General features: G+C 38.4%; 2 long non-coding RNA genes across 5 annotated transcripts in view; one reads left to right on the forward strand and one right to left on the reverse strand.

The window, feature by feature from the left end:
- LOC140122160 (uncharacterized) overlaps nt 1–15,673 on the forward strand; it is a 40,804-nt gene extending 25,131 nt beyond the window's left edge. Inside the window, exons 2-4 of one of the 4 annotated variants that reach the window (XR_011854261.1) lie at nt 1,397–1,578; nt 14,289–14,389; nt 15,414–15,673. This is a non-coding gene — a long non-coding RNA (uncharacterized lncRNA). The other 3 variants (XR_011854260.1, XR_011854259.1, XR_011854262.1) reach the window with 3 other exon arrangements.
- Nucleotides 142–3,365, reverse strand: LOC140122161 (uncharacterized). The gene is made up of 3 exons (XR_011854263.1): nt 3,095–3,365; nt 2,441–2,488; nt 142–204 (listed from the first exon to the last, which is right to left on the reverse strand). It is a non-coding gene; the product is annotated as an uncharacterized lncRNA (long non-coding RNA).
- Nucleotides 15,674–18,859: the final 3,186 nt, after the last annotated feature.

Below are 18,859 nucleotides of genomic sequence, written 5' to 3' on the forward strand. Positions count from 1 at the left end.
TATTTATTATACTTTATATGAATAAATGTTCTTTTCTGTAAGTTATTAATATACATCTGAACTGTAGCCCATCACTAATGTTCACAATTAACCCCTTACAATATGACAAATGTTCTTTTAGCTCTTAAATATTGATTTTACCTCACATTTCCTATGGCATTGTTTAGATATGACATCCCACTCACTCATGCATGGCTGCATACACTGAATAAAATGAAATTTGCAGAAGTTAATATGCAGAAAAACAATATTTTGTCATATTAAAATCATTTTAAACAAAATGTTAGTTTCCCCTGAGCGAATGGTCATCACGATAACTTTTTATTATGGAACCTACAGCTTTGCATTTGCTTTTTTAGGACTATTTTGAGTTTCAAGTAGGGAAATGTTTCCACAAATATATGTGTAATGTGCTCACTAGTGCCTGACATGGATCAGCAAGTTACATTCCAGGACTAGAGCTGATTGGTCAGGATGGTCCTCTCCTGGCTGCTGATAATCTTTTCACACCCATCAGAGCTGATACGAATGCTATAAGGAGATGGTTTAAAAGACTGTAAGGACCCCCTTGGGGTATTTGTGGCTGGTAACGGTCCAGGGAAGCTGGGCCAGAGAAACATGTGGAAACAGTTAATTCCAACTCACAGTTCACAGAATCCAAAGCCACCAAAATTAAAAGTGCAGGGTGACTGATAGCCTGAGCTGAAGTAGATCTGGCTGCTTGCAGGCCGTAGGTCAGGCCTGCATTACTCCCTTAAACTTGTGGCTGTAGCACACAAAATATTACCTTGGGGCAGCATGTAAGCACCACCGTATGATAAATGTGCCCCTTAGTCTTCACTAACACTCAACTCTTTACCCATTCTGCACCAACTCTCCACACCCAGGAAGGATTCATTTTATTAACTTCCACTCCTGTGGAAGTAGCTGTGTCTATCATTTTTATAGTATGCTGACTCACTTGACACTCTTCTTAAACTCCAAATCATTAAATAATTAACATGTGAAATTGCTGACAAAACCTTTCAACATTAAACATGCCCTATGGTAATTCTAATTTCACCTGTTAAATGTCTTTTGGACACCCTATGTTGGAGGAGGGGTAGTTTTTTATAATGACCCTTTAAATTGCTCCTAGGAGTCTCATAAAAGATGTAGTTTCCCTGTTTCAGACCACAGAAACATAAAAAGAGAAAGGCCTCAAGGAATAAACAGAATATTAAAAGGACACATATCCATATACAATGCAAAGTGATCTGAGGATTAAATGCAGATTTTTTCACTATGTATGTGACTGTATATCTGGTCACACAATCTTGATGTCAAGCTGTTACATTAATCTGTGCTGACATGTGCTATAGAGAAACAGATTCATGTGTTTCTGTGTATTCAACAGATCATCCAGGAGGACGTGATGACACAATAAAGCTTGCCACAAGTTCCACTTTATTTAAAGAGCTCTGGAAAAAGCCTTGTAGCAGATTGTACCCCAATGTGCAAGTAATAAATACTAACCATCATCCATACAAGCTGCCTGCTGGACAGTGTTGTCAGATATCCCATTAAAAACAAATTAAGGTATTGTAATAAATGTTATGTGCTAAAAGGGATTGTAAGCAAGTTTTATTGTTATCCCCATACACAGGATATAGTTGTGGGATCCCCAAGAGACGTATCACGACAAGGGGGTTCCATTTTTACTAAGTGATGGAGTAGCAGGCCCAGCATACATCCTGCCAGACTATTTAATACTATGGGAGGATCCATATTTGGCTAACACAGGGCTCGGATATACCCAGCTCTCATAATAAAGGATAATAGTCAAACTTAGCACAGCCCCTTCTAAAGAAGGATTTTTCTGTTTCAGATATTCATCTGGAGGGTACATCATATCCTGCATTAGTCAGACAAACCATTGATTTGAATGAGTGCAGTGAAATTGAACATCTACTACCAGTTTTTCCATAGATTACAGTTGATTTATGGGGATTTATGGGGATTATATGTTGACAACAGAAATCTGTCTTAATTTTCACTTGTTCGCCATTTATCCAGAGTCTTCAACATTATGCAAACATCTTGCATATTTTTAAGGCAAGAACAAAGCTAAAAAATAGGAGATGCAAATTTAAACAGTGCTGTCCTGGATTTGATAGTTTCAGTCTAGTCTGATTTTAACCATTTAAAGATGCAGCCCTTTTTTGTTATGCTTTTAATTTTTTTTTTACTTTCCTTTAAAGAGGAGTAAACTTTTTATTTTTCTGTTTACAAAACTGCATAAATTATCTGCAGATCAAGTTGTACTTCCTATGGCTTCCACTGTGTGGTCGAATGAGATACCAAATTGATAAAGATTTGTTACTTATTAGTAACTTAAAAAAGATTCAAAAGAAGTACCATATTAAACTGATAGATTTAGTCACTTGGCATGTGTACTTACTTGTGAGCAACGTCGCTTATTTCCACACCATGTCAAAATGTCATCATTCTCGAGAAAAAAAGGAATAAATGCACGTTATATTTTATGTAAAAATATAGAAATGACTTTCACTTAAAATTTGCAGGAACAATTCCGTTATCATGTATGTATCAATCTTTGTTCTGTCCTAGACTACCTCTACCATCAAAATGCACTATACACCAACGCATTATTGTTTCCATTCCAACCTATCTGTATAACATTCATGTCAACAGTCTTACCCCCACACTGTCTTATATATTGGACTGTCTTACGTCTTTCTTATGTCATGTTATAGTTAAAGTGATGTGTCATGGTCATCAATTGCAAAGAAAGAACTGAGTAACATCTAACAATTAATAATAATAATAATAATAATAATAATCAATTATAAGTTATATGATGTAAGGTAATATATAAAAAAATGTTGTCAAAGTTTTATTGCAGCAATATATAAAGCAAAAAGGAACACAAAGAACAGGACAAAAAAACTACTGCTATTGTGTATAAAATACATTTATGAAGATCTAAATGCAGTATTTAAAGTTATAAATCAGAATATTCGGCCACTGTATGAATTACTCTGAATAAAATAGTACAGCTTCAGAATGTGAAAAGAGAAAATGATGGAATTACCTGTAGGCTGGGGAAGGCAGCAGCCAGCTGTGTGCTGTGTAGGGTTAGGCAGCGGGATGTACATCTGGCTAGTATTATTTTGTTATCAGTGTCTTCTCCATCCTTTTTCTCCATTCTCTTGCGTGCAGTAACAACCAGAACACCATAAAGCAGGAAGAGTGCAAAGTTAGCACTTAGTAAATCCTTGGCCATAGTCAGAAGTGATTTCAGATCCTTCTCAGTGTTGTTCTGTTCCTTTGTATCATTCGGCACACAATGTTTATGAGACAGGGTGATCCCTCCAGTTAGGACACTCCCCCAAGTAAGTCTCCCCAGCCTTCAAAAAGGACCCCCCCCCCCCCAATATTCTCTATTGTAGTAAAAGAATTTGACATGCATCTAGGCCTGGCATCTAAACTGCATGCCAGGTCTAGAGAAAAAACATTTTTTTTTAGTGATTTTGCTTTGTTTTACAGCAGTGGGAGATGTTATAAGCATTCAGAGATGCTGACAAGTAATATGTATGCAATTAGCTTATGAGCGGCATTAAGTGGTATGACATCTTTAGAAAACTCGAGTCTACAAAATTTGTCTTTGTCTTATTCTCTTATTATTGGCTATATATTTTTATTTTATATATGTAAAAGTGCAGTTCAGGTGGCATATTTAAAGGGGTTGATTGAAATCACTGTATTGGTGATCACTCATTGGCCCCAGGTAGCTTACAAATAATAAATAATATTTATCTCAGTCCTTACCTCCAGTCCAGCATGGCTCCACCAATCACCAACATCCGCTGTTGGTACAGTGCTGACATTATGCCAACAGCTCAATCCAGTGGCAACCTACATCTTTTGCCAGTAATCGTCAAAGTGAGCGCTGTTGACATCACTGCTTATCACTGGTATGAGCAAGTACTAAGATTTAAAAGTCCAAACCACACCACCCATCTGCTTTTTTTTCTTACTCTTTACTGTGAAGTAAGTACATTAATATTGACTCTTCTTCTCCATACATATATCAGCTGTTTCTTCTTTTCTGTCTGTCATGGCAGCTTATTAGTTCCACGACAGATAGATTATGCAGGACAGAAAGCGGAAAAACAGATAATTTGTAAAAACGTTCACCCTATATAATCTGTCTTTTTGAGTTGTTGATGGAAGGAGATGGATACAGACTGCTAGCTCATCCCAAAAGTGAGACACAAAAGAGGATGTCTCCAATTCTCCATACCCCTGCTCATGAACCTGTGACCTTTTAAACTGGCCCTCATACAAAGCATTATCACATATGATTAATATGTCCTACCCCCAAGTAGAGGAGCTGTCCATTCCTGGAAAACATCAAGTAGCAGAGTCACACCATCAAACAAAGCACTGACTAACAGCATTTTAATAGCCATAATAGACAAGGTGTCTCAATCCTTGACATTTTTAATCGTTTTAAGGTTACAAGTTCACTTTGGTAACACTTGTAATGAACATTAGCCACTTGTTGGCGGATGTTCAATGGTAATTGTCTGAAATTAGGCAACATAAAACCACCAGAGACTCATCATATGGAATTCTCAGACTTGACATTTTTACTCTACTATAAGGATAGCCTTTTATTTGTGCCTGGTAAATGTCAGAAATTAGATTTAGCACATGCCATTAGAGTTTGGTAATTCTACCAGGTATTTCCCAATTTGATAACCCCCAAAAATCCAGTTCTTCTTAACAGTTAATAATTGCATGGGAACAACAAAATTGTTGGCTGTTTAAACTTCAGGACTAATCATTGCATGATTGCACAAAATTTAGCTAAATAAATTGCCAGTTTTTAGGCACTAGTTAATCTGCCCCTATATTTAAAGGACTTCTACCACCAGGATGAAGGACTATAAATCAAGCACACTGACATACTGGTGTGCGCCCCCTCTGGCAGTTTCTGCTCTTCTTTTAGCTTCTTATGCCCTTGTTTTTACAAAAAAAGGATTTTTAGAAATATGCAAATGAGTCTGAGGGGTTCCGGGCTCCATAGGTGTTAATGGAGCCTGGAGCCTCTCTGGCTTATTTGCATAATTTTAGACCCTTTTTTTCTAAAGATTAAGAAGATAAAAAAGAGCAGAACCTGCCAGATGGGGTACATACCAGTATGTCAGTTCTTAGCTTACAATTACAATCCTTCATCCTGGTGGTAGATGTCCTTTAATGTGCTAAGGCAGTGATGGCTAACCTATGGCACTCAGAGCCCTTTCTGTGGGCACTCAGGCCATCACCAGAGATGACTCCAGGTATCTTCCTGCAGTCCCAGACAGCCCAGGACTTGCTGTGCACGGAGCTATATTAAAGTTATAGCGCTGCCTGGGACTATTTTCTGCTTTATTGGTCCCTCAGGGTGCTGGTATCAATGAAAACTGTGACAGAGAAGGGAGTATAAATCATAAATGAAATTTCTGTGTTGGCACTTTGCGATAAATAAGCGGGTCTTTGTTGTAGTTTGGGCACTCGGTCTCTAAAAGGTTCGCCATCACTGTGCTAAGGTCTAAGATGTGCAGATGTAACCATTCTTAATTTGAACCTGAAAACAGGTGTGTTGTGATATCACACACAAAAAAAAATCTTTGATGAAAATAGAGTTGTTCTATTTTTTTTGTTGTGGAGCCTGTGGCAGTAATCTGTGGCTAATGCAACCACTCAACACAGACATGATCACCAAAAAAGGCAAAACAGAATAGGTAAGTGTTAAAAAATTACACAAAGAAATTGCAAAAATTGGAGTTGATATCAGTGTAAGGGCGTAGGTAGTAAACTATGCAAGCACCTTTGTCGACACATATTGAACAACTGAACGGACAGTTGCTAAAACCTCAGGAGGTGCTGAAAGCTGCCCAGGGTAGGAAATGATCATGTTATCTCTGAATTTGCAGGGGATGACCCTCCTGACTATGAAAAGGAGGAGGATATGTTTGAAAAAAAATGTGGTTCACAGCTTGGAGATCAAATTTATGGCACAATCTATAATAATAAACTTGTTCACTTGAATAGATTGCATACATTTTTATAAGATTATACATACGGTATTTACAAAGTTATAAATGTTTTATAAAAGTTTTTTTTAGACAAGCTAGTTAATCAGTAATACTTTTAGATCATGATGAAGGGATATTTATATTAGCGTGGCTTATGTACCTTGTATAATTTGTGTTATTAATCACTCACAGGAATGTGTCATTGCTATTTTAGGGGTCTAGGATGGATAGGACAAGGATATGTGGACACTGAGTTCTGCTCATTAAATTTGGAGGTTTGCATTGTGTAATGACTTGGGCCTAATTGTTTTCATATGTCTGTGCCCCTCCTGAGAGAGAGTGATTGATGGATACTAGGCTACATATGAGAATGACATTTGAACCTATGAATACTGTAATTTGGCTCCTATTTACGGTACCTGCTAGTACAAAGTAAACACCTTGCTTTCATTGTATAGTCAAGGCTTTTCCAATATTAAGCTGCAAATTCACTGCATAGTTTATAAGCATTAAAGGGATGTTTCCTCATTCACTTAAAATGTGTCAATAATTCTTTATTTTAAAAAAACCTCACGAAAACTTATGCCCTGGTTTTTATAAAAAAAGGATTTTAAAATTATACAAATGAGCCCGAGGAGCTCTGGGGTCCATAGGTGATAATGGAACCTAAAGGCAATCAAGCTCATTTGCATAATTTTAAAGTCTTTTTTCTTAACAACAAGGGCACAATAAGCTAAAAGAAGAGCAGATTCTGCCAGAGGGGGCACACGCCAGTATGTCAGTGTTCCTGGTGTACAATCTCTTATCCTGGTGGTAGATGTCCTTTAACATGTTCAATAACATGTTCATTACAATGTACAAATAACTGAACGGGCAGTACAAGGATCTCTCCAAAGATCTTTTTATACCTAGGCCTGTGACCAGGACAAGGGGGCATCCTCTGCGCCTAGAGAAGAGGTGGTTCTACCATCAACTTAGACAAAGGTTCTTTACTGTAAGAGCAGTGAGACTATGGAACTCTCTGCCGCAGGAGGTTGTTATGGCGGACTCTATGTACATGTTCAAGAGAGGCCTGGATACCTTTCTGGAGAGCAAAAATATCAAAGATTATAGGGAAATAATTATTTTTAATTCTTAAAGGTCGGACTTGGTGGACTTTTTCCAGCCTTATATACTATGATATAGTCAATGAAAAACCCTCCCCCTGATGTCCATGTCTAACATGTGGCATAAATGTCCATAATGGCATTCTATAAAAACAACTTAAGTTGTCTATTCATTTGTCTACTAAATTGTCTGCTCCTTGATCCTTATTGATGCATCCTCACTGTATTTCTTTTTTGCACTGTATCAATTATATAAGGGATTCTCCTGGAGAATTCAAGAGCAGAAGGGTGGCACAGTGCGTTTAAATGGGATTACAATCCGTGTGGGTGCAGGCTCACGAGGTCCGACTCAAGGCCTCTACAGATATCAGAAGATCCAAGTTTCAGCTAGCTTCAAAATGGCTACATGGAGTTAGCTGAAACTTATGGAGTGCTGCTTCTCTACTTGGATCTAGGGATTCTCCTGGAGATATCTCCATTTTTTAACCCTCTTATTCTTGGTAAAAGAGGGACTTGTAAAAGAATATATATGATGCTGAACTAAGAATCTGTTCATGTGACCATTGCAGTGATCCTCAAGTCCGTCCAATGCATTTTATATTCTAGAACTTATTTAATTTAGGTTGTGTGTGATAAATTATCAGGGAACAATGTAGTCGACCATATTGCAGATAAAGATAATTTATAAAACATCAAAAAAAGAAATGCATCGGCACTCAACAACTGTTTTTGCATATATGAATGTTCTTATTCTTCTACGTCTTCCTCTTTCTTCTTTAATAGTCGAGTGGTTAAATGCAACGGAGGCACAGTACCTTTTCTGCTGTGGGACGCCACTCACGAGTAGAGGTAGTTTACCATAGCAGATTCCTTATCCTGGGGCTGCGTTCATTTGGACATTCAATGGTCATGTGGTATGATCTCTCCGCTCGGTACCCAAGCTCCTCCACCTTTTGTTCCGCTTCCTTCCTATCTCTGCTGACTGAACTCTCAGGAAAAAAAAGAGGAAATCGCGATGTTGCAGCAAGTTTTAACAATGATAAAATTCTTTATTTCTCCATAAATATACTCACAAAAGTAAATATAAAAAGGCCTTGTATAAACGACACAAGCCCCAGAAGAAGTCGTCCTAGGCAAAACTGAGAGTTGAGCAAGTTCTTACTGAGCATGCATCTTTTATACAAGGCCTTTTTATATTTACTTTTGTGAGTATATTGATGGAGAAATAAAGAATTTTAGCATTGTTAAAACTTGCTGCACCATCGCGATTTCCTCTTTTTTTCCTGAGATTTCAGTCGGCAGAGATAGGAAGAAAGCGGAACAAAAGGTGGAGGAGCTCAGTTTCCGAGCGGAGAGATCATACACTGCTGAATGTCCGAATGAATGCCGCCCCAGGATAAGGAATCTGCGATGGTAAACTACCTCTACTCATGAGTTGCGTCCCACAGCAGAAAAAGTACTGTGCCTCCATTGCATTTAATCACTCGACTATTAAAGAAGAAAGTGGAAGACGTAGAAGCATAAGAACATTCATATTGTTTTCGAGTTTTTTCGGTGGTGTGTTTCGGACCTTACCACCTTGTTTCTTTTGCGTCGTCTCTTATATTGATTTAGGGAACCGTACGTGTTAGAGAAAGGTTTTTCATTTGTATATGTGTGTTTTTGCATATATTCATAGCCAAAGGAGTATCTGCTGATGTCAAATGGTCCAAGCTGTTACATGTTTTCTTGACATAGTTTACAAGTATAGTACTATGAGATTATGCACCTCCTTTATCAGTTCCAGTTGATTTTTTTTTTATCCTTATGCTGCTTTATATATTAAATTATATACATTGGAATTTTTTTATTAGCTTTTTCATATTCAAATTATGGAATAATTTTGGTCCCATTTTGTATTAATGAGCTATACATAAACCATAACACCGTTATCAATTCCAGCAGGATATTTTGATAAATAACTGCATCCATTTTATTGTAGAATACTAAACACATGTAAGGCTTCTTCTTTTGTTTTATAGCTGACTCAGTTCAGTGACAACCATGGCACTTATAGATGGTTTGTGCTTAGCTTGTTTTTCCGGTACTTTACTTAAGTGGTCCTTAAAGTCTCGGAAATTATTAATAAAGTAATACCTAGCACCTGGAACTTACATTCACTTCCTAATTATGGATGGGTGGGGTAAACAATAGGAAGGGGTATAATATGCTCAAGATCTCTCATTGAAACATTTGATTGAATAAGAGGGATCAAAACCTTTTGCATAATATGCTAGTAATACATTACATGCATGGCTCTCTGTTCCGGATGTGCACAGTCTTTGTAGTTAATGTCATTTTTTATGTTTCATAAGGTCATGCTCTGGATCTGTAGAATGTAAGTCTAAAAAAAGGAATCTGAGAATGTAATATGTTACAAAGTGTTCATGAAGTAAAATGTATTTATAATATACCGTACATAAATAAACGTATTGCATAAACATATTAGAAAAACATATTAATCACAATATTGACTTTGACTTTTTCGTGTCAATAAAATCATATAGGGATTTTTTGAAACTTTTTCATTGGCCTTTTATTGCACTCAACAATAGAGGCTTAAAGGGTTATTCCCGGAATAGGCATAATTCATATACAAATGGGTCCTTAAAATATAAGCTAGTATGTAATTAGTCATTAGTAAAACATTTTCTCCCCCAAAAAATGCTGTGGACATACACTATAATGAAGACTTAAAATGCTACTGCCCCTTTAATCAGTCCAGTGATTTTCTTCGCATTGAGCAGTCACTGGAGAGAAGATGGCCGTTTGTCACATGTTTTTGCACATGTTTTGCATTTATCACTTTATTAACCTCTAGATCAGTGGTGGCGAACCTATGGCACGGGTGCCAGAGGTGGCACTCAGAGCCCTTTCTGTGGGCACCCGGGCCATCACCCCAGCACACCAGCACACCAGACAGGTCTCTTCCTGCAGTTCCAAGCAACTTAAAAGATGCTGCTTTCAGTCATATTTTGATACTAACTTCGCTACTTGGGTCTGTAGGAAGAGGGAGAATGAATAGACAGGGCCGAATTATCTTTGGAGAACCTCCTGCTGGCCCCACGATTTTCACTGTGTACAGAGGGACACTGGAAAGAAGCTAAAATGATGAAAATGTTCCATCTTTCTATTGTGTTGCTATCCTCAGGAGGCAAATATGATTGAAAGTTGTTGAACAGGGAGCAATAAGCTACTGCTTTAATTTTTGGTTGGCACCTCGCGATAAATAAGGGGGGTTTGGGTTGTAGTTTGGGCACTTGGCCGCTAAAAGGTTCGCCATCACTGCTCTAGATGTTTGGTTACAGTCTATTCTTGGCTCAGCTATACCCAGCAATCATTGTCTCAGATTGCACACCCCATATATTTATTGGCCGGTTGGGTCAGGAAGCCCAGGACACGTTTGGTCCTGGGAGGTTCAGTGCACCTTATATGGTGCAGGTTTTAGTGTTTTTATCCATATGTGGTCTTGTTGTGATTTATACATTCATGTTTGTATCAATAAAGTTTGTTTATTTATTTCAGTCCACTATACGTATCCTCTCTTTTGTTCTCTTTTGGTGATTTAGTTTATATTTTGGATACGTGGACTACATCTAACTTGTTCACATTGGTAGTGCCTGTCCCATTGCTACTTGGCCTCGTTTGTCACATGTCCACATCACACGTCCTGCATCTGCCTGGGCAGGTCATGTGATCACCACTATGTTTGGCTGTAGTCAATTGGTTGCAGTGCATCCAGTATGGCTCAGTGAGACAATGTGCAGTGATGGCAGTTACACCTCATTACTATGGTAACAGAGCAAGAAAGTCTATTACATCATCACTGGGAGCAGAGCATGAGAGGAAGGAGGAGTTACTAGGAGTTGTTTGTAACCGTCTCTACCTAGGGGTTGTTTGTAATTCGTGTGTCCTTAAATCAGGGACATAATGAGGGAGATTTATCCATCTGTCTACTCCAGAATCCTGGAGTATTTTGTACCTGAAATGCTATGCATCACATTTATTGAGAGTTTTATAAAATTTTTATATGGTTCACTGACTTGTCCTAAAAGAAGACATGTCCTCAGGAAAAGAGGACATGGCCTACTATGGGTGCCAGAAAATTGAGTCTGTGCACCAGAAAATACAGCCTTTAACTAGACCAACTAATATCTGATATAAAGCACGACATCCTGCCCATTGATCTGCCACAGAATAAGACTATAGAGCAGTGATGGCAAACCTTTTAGAGAACAAGTGCCCAAACTACAACAAAGACCCGCTTATTTATCGCAAAGTGCCAACACAGAAATGTAATTTGTGATTTATACTCCCTTCTCTGTCACAGTTTTCATTGATACCAGCACCCTGAGGACACCAATAAGCAGAAAATAGTCCCAGGTAGAGCTGTCACTTTAAAATAGGTCTGTGCACAGCAAGTCCTGGGCTGTCTGGGACTGCAGGAAGATGCCTGGAGTCCTCTCTGGTGAAGGCCTGAGTGCCCACAGAAAGGGCTCCGAGGGCCACCTCTGGCACCAGTGCCATAGGTTAGCCATCACTGCTATAGAGTATAGCTGTGCACTGATCTATTCACAAACACTTTGTAGAATCTCCCCCAATGTGTGGAGTTGTGAGGGGTATTTTTATTTAGGGGACATACATTGAGTAGACCATCCATATCTGCACACATAGACTTTCACAGGGATGTACACCTACCTAAACATACAAAAAACAAGAAGTCATATATTTCATGTTTGATATCACATTAGCATAGATCCAAGCTCGGATTTGGACTAATTAAAAAGTCTTGATACTCAACAAAAGTTATCCCAGCCCACACATTACCTTAGGGTATTCCATTTCTTTATTAGTCATCATTGTAACCTATACACTTTCTACTTTAGAAAGGCCACGTCATTTGTGGTCCAAAGCATGGCACCTCTCAAGATCTTCATTCCTAGCATGGCTAGCCATCAATTTCTGGTCCCCTCTAAAACTGGACTTCAGCATGCCTTTTCACAGTGAGGTAACTAGGAGAGGGAGGGTCCCATAACAGACTTCTATATGGGGCCCCTATTCATTCGTAAAAATATCCATACTTGTCTACTTACAAATCTAAGTTACACACAAATAAGCAACCATACACACCTTAATGACCTCCACATAGTAAAATGCCCCCTTCCTGTGGCCATTCCCCCCTAAGAACCCATGTAATAACCCCTAATGCAACATATGATACCCCCTCTTTAATTTTATCCTCCCCTTACTTTTTTACATCCATCCCTCTCATATATTGGCCTCCGGTCCTCCTCCATCCCTCTTATATAGTGGCCCCCTGTCCTCCATCCCTCTCATATAGAGGCATCCACTCCTAATCCAGATTATATAGTAGCCTCCTGTCCTCCATCCCTCTCATATAGTGGCTTCCTTACCCCCATCCCTCTCATATAGTGGACCCCTGTTCTCATCCCTTCTGATATAGTGGCTTGCTGTCCTCCATACCTCTTAAAGAGTAGCCTTCTGACCTCCTTTCCCCGAATATACAGGCCTCCTGTCCTTCATCCCTTTTTTATAGTGGCCTACTGTACTTAATCCCTCTGATATAGTGGCCTCCTGTCCTCATCCCACTCATATAATGGACCCCTGCCCTCGATTCTTCTGATATAGTGGCCTCATGTCCTCAATCCCTTTATAGTGAACTCCTTACCTCCTTCCCTCTTATAAAGAGGCCTCCTGTCTTCCATCCCTCTTATATAGTGACCCCCTCCCCTAATCTAATGGTGTCCTATCCTCCATCCCTCTCATATAGTGGGCTCCTGTCCTCCATTCTCCTTATATAGTGGCCTCCTGACCTCCTTCCTTCTTATATAGAGGCCTTCTGATGCCCATGTCTCTTATACAGTGGCCCCCTCCCTTCATAATGTGGTCTCCTGTCCTCCATCTATCCTCATATAGTGGCCTCCAGTCCTCCATCCCTCTGATATAGTGGCCCCCTCCCCACATATTGTAGCCTCCTGTCTTCCCCTGTCCCTTGGTATTAAACAAAACTTCTAGTCCCTGCTCTGGGGACAGTGCAAATAAAATGAGGACTGCCCTGGCGAATCCAGACTGGTTGGGAGTCATAAACTTAGGGCTTTTCAATTGCAATAGATTGTGCAAACCCAATATTTAGTCTTCTGGGGCTCTTACAAAAACATTTGCACAAAAAAATCAAACCAGTAGCAGAAACAGGGAAGACAGGGAAAATATGTAAGGTATATGAAAATGTTTACAACCTGTAATCTCATAGTTTACACCAAAAATGCAGTGTGACAAATTTATCAAGGATTTAAAACAGTCTTTGGACACTTTTACACCTAGTGTGTGTGGCCTCTGAAAAGGGCACGTGGATTCACAGGAAATAGTTAGTGCACCAAATATTATGCAGATGAGCCTGTATTTTGGGAAGTGTACCATTACTTCAGCAGTGAATAAAGCAAGGAGCATCCTCCAAGATCAAGTCTAAGTTCCCCAAGTCCAAGTTTTTGGAAATTGTGTCAGAAGCTTAGATCTCACATGGTGATGTAAATTGCACTATGTCAGAATTGCTGTTTTTTTCATGCAAAATACAAAACTTAGTGCTTCAGCTACTTTTCCCAATACTACACACGGAAGGAGATCCAAAATGGTGAACAGAATATCAAACTTAAATTTTACTAACAGTAATTCAATTCTATATGAGTAAAAAGTATTAGATATATAATGATGCATCAGGTATTGTGAATGGAAATAAAACATTTGGATAATTTTAATTTTAATTTGGATAATTTTAATACATTAAACACATGTATTAAAATTAGGGATGAAAACTTTAATTCTATGCATAACAATATTGAAATTTTACTACAACATTACAGTCCGAAAAATTCTGTGACCAATACCTTGCTTCTATGTCTTTGTCGTTAATCTTTTTCATTTTTACAATCATTATATAAACTATTATTGTGAATGACACAGCTGTAAATACAATATCACTACCATGGAACTTAAAGTGTCAGTTGTTGCAAGTAAACTAAAGTGTACTCGTCACTTTCAGGTGCTCTGCTGTGCTGCAGTTCACAGACCCTAACTAGATGGAACACCCTGCCAATTGATAAGTCACAGACCCACAGCTTTTCTGCCACCCTTTGATGTCTAGTAACTGGATAAAAAAAACAATGATGAAATGGAAATGTTGGAGTTGGCTGACTTGCTTCAATCCGACCTTGACAATGTCAGCATTATGTAAGATATCATCAGAGACACTGCATAAAAACATTATCACAGGCACAACTGAAAAATGTATTATGGTTTGGTCACATTCTTTGCATACATTAGATACCCTTTCATTCTTACAAAAGTGACCATTCTAGTTACCATTAAAAGGGATTCCATGGAGAAAAGCAAATCCAACTGCATAACTTTTGCAGAATTTTATTAAGTTTATTGTGTGTTAGACACAAATTATTTCAGCATACTAGTATTACCAACTGTATACATGTACTACATCACATCTTATTACATAGGGTAGCTTATCATGATGATATCTCAGAAAGTCTATAGACTGGGTCAAACCCTTTTGTTAATCACATGACCCGTGCTCAAACCGATCAAGGGGGTTAACTCTTCAAATGCTTCTTCCCAAACCAGACTCAAAATTGTAACAGGTCATCTCATCACCAATCATTGGGTTAGGGTCTCCCTCTCTCCTCAAGAAATCCTGGCAGGGTGCAGTATTAAAAAACAGAAGTATTAGTGTGACATGGAAACTGGGAGCTCCTCAGGTGCTTCCATATGCTTACTTTAAGATGGTGGAGCTCAACATTTTAATTCCAAATCCTTAATCCACAGCAATAACTAACCTGTTTTGGATTCTAATTCTGTGGTGCATATTTTATATGTGTATATTTTCACAGCATATGGCTGGCATTCTAACCTGCAATGATTTGGACCCTGTATCCTCAGCCATAGCAGCATTTCTTAGATGTGTGCTCTTATGAACAAGGCACAGCTGCTAATTTCCAGTATCATTTCATGTATGCAGCAACGATGGAAATATGAAGTAAAAGTTTGTTGACACAAGAGTGAAACAACTGCTCTTCTATAAGTATTTTTTAATGGACAGCACAAAATGGTCTACACTATATGCAATACTTTTTAATGGAAAAACTTCTTTTAACAGACAATGGCCCAGATTTGTTAAAGCCCCTGCGCCGGTTCTCTGTAGGTCTTTGCGCATTCTATTCAGAGCAAACTGCTTCCACGTGTATTCAAGAAGTGTCCGAGACACAAATATGCCACACTATACTCAATGCAACACACAATTCTGCACATAATGGGGGTACGGTCAAGCCCTCTGAGAAAGCGGAGGGAGTCCTAACAGGTATGTGTATTTAATATGTAATTAATATGCAGTATTAATTATTGACCAGATAATTCTGTGTATTTTGGGTTTCTTTTGTATTTAAAGGGAACCTGTCACCAGGGACCTCATTTTTCACTAAAGACAGCTGTCAAAGACCCATGACACCTGCAGTGCAAATCTGCCTTTCTGCCTTTTCTAAGCATTTGCATTACAATATAATTGTGTGTTATAACTTACTCTTGCATCCTGGGGTAGTCACAGGGGCTGGACTTTGGTTTGCATGCATTTCAAAAAACATGTGACCTGTTTGAGCTGCAGGCTGTCTCCATGTTTGTGCTCCTGTACAGCTTGTCCCTCCCCCACTGATGTCAGGTTGACCAAGCTGTGACCTCTGAGAAGAAGCAGGAAGTGGAGCTAGACAGGAGCACAAAGGTGGGGGCCAAGCTCTGAGGAGTGGGCAACACAGACAAGCCACATGTTGTTTTTTGAAATGCATCCAAACCAAAGTCCAGCCCCTGTGACTACCCCAGGATTTTGTTAGGGAGCAAGGTAAGTTATAACACACAATTATATTGTAATGCAAATGCTTAGAAAAGGCAGAAAGGCCTATTCGCCTGGTGACAGGTTCCCTTTAAGAAGTGTTTGAGAAACAAATATAAAGGGGCGTACGGTGTCCAGTTGGACCGTGCATCACATTTATCATGAGGAGTCCGGCAGAATTGTGTTGCTTGCCCTATGTTAAAGGTGCACCAATGCACGGCGCCCCAGATTCATGAAGAACGTGCGCCAGAAATCATGAATTTGGCGCACACTACACATTTTGATATATGCGGGTCAATGGGGAACATGTATATCGTATCTGTGCCTAAAAAATGCTGGGATCTTTTGTTTATTATTTTGGGCACATAATTGTTGTGGATCAACAATTCTTTCTCCTCCTTTTATTGGCACAAGTGTGCATGGCCTAACTTTTCCACATTATCTGTCACATTTATGTGTATTTTTTCGCCATTTTTAGGCGCAATTTTTGGCGCACAATAGACCAGGAATAAAATGGTCAGAGAGCAAAATTACAGTGCAGTCCATGTAAGATTTTGGCGCACATCTCATTGATGTCAGCGCCACTTTAAAACATCGGTCTGTGCTTTCCGGAGACTGATCTCCAATGCCGACAGTCGTTCTTGCGCCAGAATTAGTAAATCCCCCACAATGTGTCTGTAACATTAAAAAGTAGAGCATGATCTGATCTGATCAAATTTTCTAAGTTCACTCATAGACTATAGCTTAAAAACATCCATGAGGATGTGAAAAATTATTAAAAAACGTCAGTTTTTTATATATGGGAATCAGCTAAGTCGAGTCAAAATAGCATTTAAAATTTTCTCTAGGAAATAAGTTTTAAAGAAAATTTCATTAATTTCTGTTGCAGATGTTCTACTGTGGGATTTATTTGCATTGTATGTTAGCACTGCACTATTTAGCAATTTTAGATTTTTATACCTCAGTGACTTTTTTTGGTACCTTTATGCCTAAATGTAGTGTTTTTATGTTCATTGGGGATGACATTTTAACCAAAGAATCAAATATGAAAAGTCAAATCTATAATGTAAATTAATCACCACGACTGATAAATGCTTCCATGTAGCTGCTGTTGTAATGCTGTATATAGAACATTCTAATTATAGCTTAAACTGTGTCCCAAACAGATTAAAAGGTTAATTATGTGGAGAGGAAATGCGATATGCATCAAAATAGGATCATCTGTGTTGGAAACCTGGTAACAATTAGCTCTGTCTTAAGGTGCAGGGGACACATCAGTGATTGATCTGCTCTAGCTGACCTGAACTTTGTCCTGTACTCTCTATTAAAGTCACTAATGGAAGATATCAGCTTGAAGTTAAGGTGACAAATGACAGCTTGCTGGATTGTATGAAGGAGAGGTTCATATACAGTATATGAGAAATCCTCAATTGTTTTTGTTAGAATAATATTCATATGTGAAATGCAATGTTTTTCTTTTTTCCAATTTATAACTTTTTGTTGATCAATATATGAACAAATTTATTACTACCGGACTTCTTTCTGCCTACTAAAATCCTTTGATAGCAGTGATGGTATACTTAAATGTTATTTTCATGTTCAATTTTTATGAAATATATATATGATATATCATAAATACAAAATAGATGGGAGTCGCAACTAGTAAGAGAATGGGGGTCAACGAAAGTGCTGAAAATACAGTTTTTAAATTAAATATTTGGCGCTCCCATAGACCTGAATGGAAGGTGTCAGTAACCTATAATAAATGGTCATAATGGTGTTTATCCCATACTTCTCCTAAAAATGCAATAAGCAATGAACATTGGGCAGGAAATTGACTTCACAAACACAATCTTTATTGAATCTCATTTAGTAAGTTACATTGTTAAAATGTAACAAACAGTCCTCCATATAAACATTACATTTAGGTACAAACAGTGCAAAGAAACATTGTCAGGTATACCATATACTGGAAAGCTGGGAAAAAATTCCAAATGTGGTGATATTGGCAGAAAAACACATTTGTGTCACTTTCTTTTGGGCTCAGTTTATGACTTTCACTATGCGCTCCAAATAACACGTCTGCTTTATTCTTTGGTTCAGTACAATAACGGTGATACCAAATTTATACAGGTTTTATTGGGTTTTAATACATTTTAAAAAATTAAAAGAATGAATAAGAAAAAGAAAATTAGTTTTGCCATCTTCTGACGCTAAAAACCTTTTTCACACTGTGTACATAGTGGTACATATTGGTTCACCGCCGCCAATAACCACTTTCCTATTTTGATAGGACAGGCATTTTGAGCAGTGGCGATACCTAACATGTTTTGTGATTTTTACTGTTTATTGCTTTTATATCAGTTCTAGGGAAAAGGGGTGATTTAAATTTGTAGGTTTTTTAATTTTATTTATTTTTTTAAACTTTTTTTTACTGTTTTATAGCCCCTGTAGGGTAATTTAACCCTAGATGGTCTGATCGTTCCTTACATAATATATAGTGCAATACTACTGTATTGCAGTATATGGCATTTTTACACAGTATTCTTGGTGAATGAAAGACTTCATCTTTTTCACATTGATACCCTGGAGTGCAGTCACCTCTTTCCTTGGATCTTTAACCCCTTCCCGACGTGCGCCGTACTAGTACAGCGCGCGCCGGGTCCCGGTGCATGGAGAGGGCTCGCGGGCCGAGCCCTCTCCATAGCCGGTAAGTCTTTGCT

This window comes from Engystomops pustulosus, chromosome 3 (assembly GCF_040894005.1).
Source record: "Engystomops pustulosus chromosome 3, aEngPut4.maternal, whole genome shotgun sequence".
Taxonomy (NCBI): domain Eukaryota; kingdom Metazoa; phylum Chordata; class Amphibia; order Anura; family Leptodactylidae; genus Engystomops; species Engystomops pustulosus.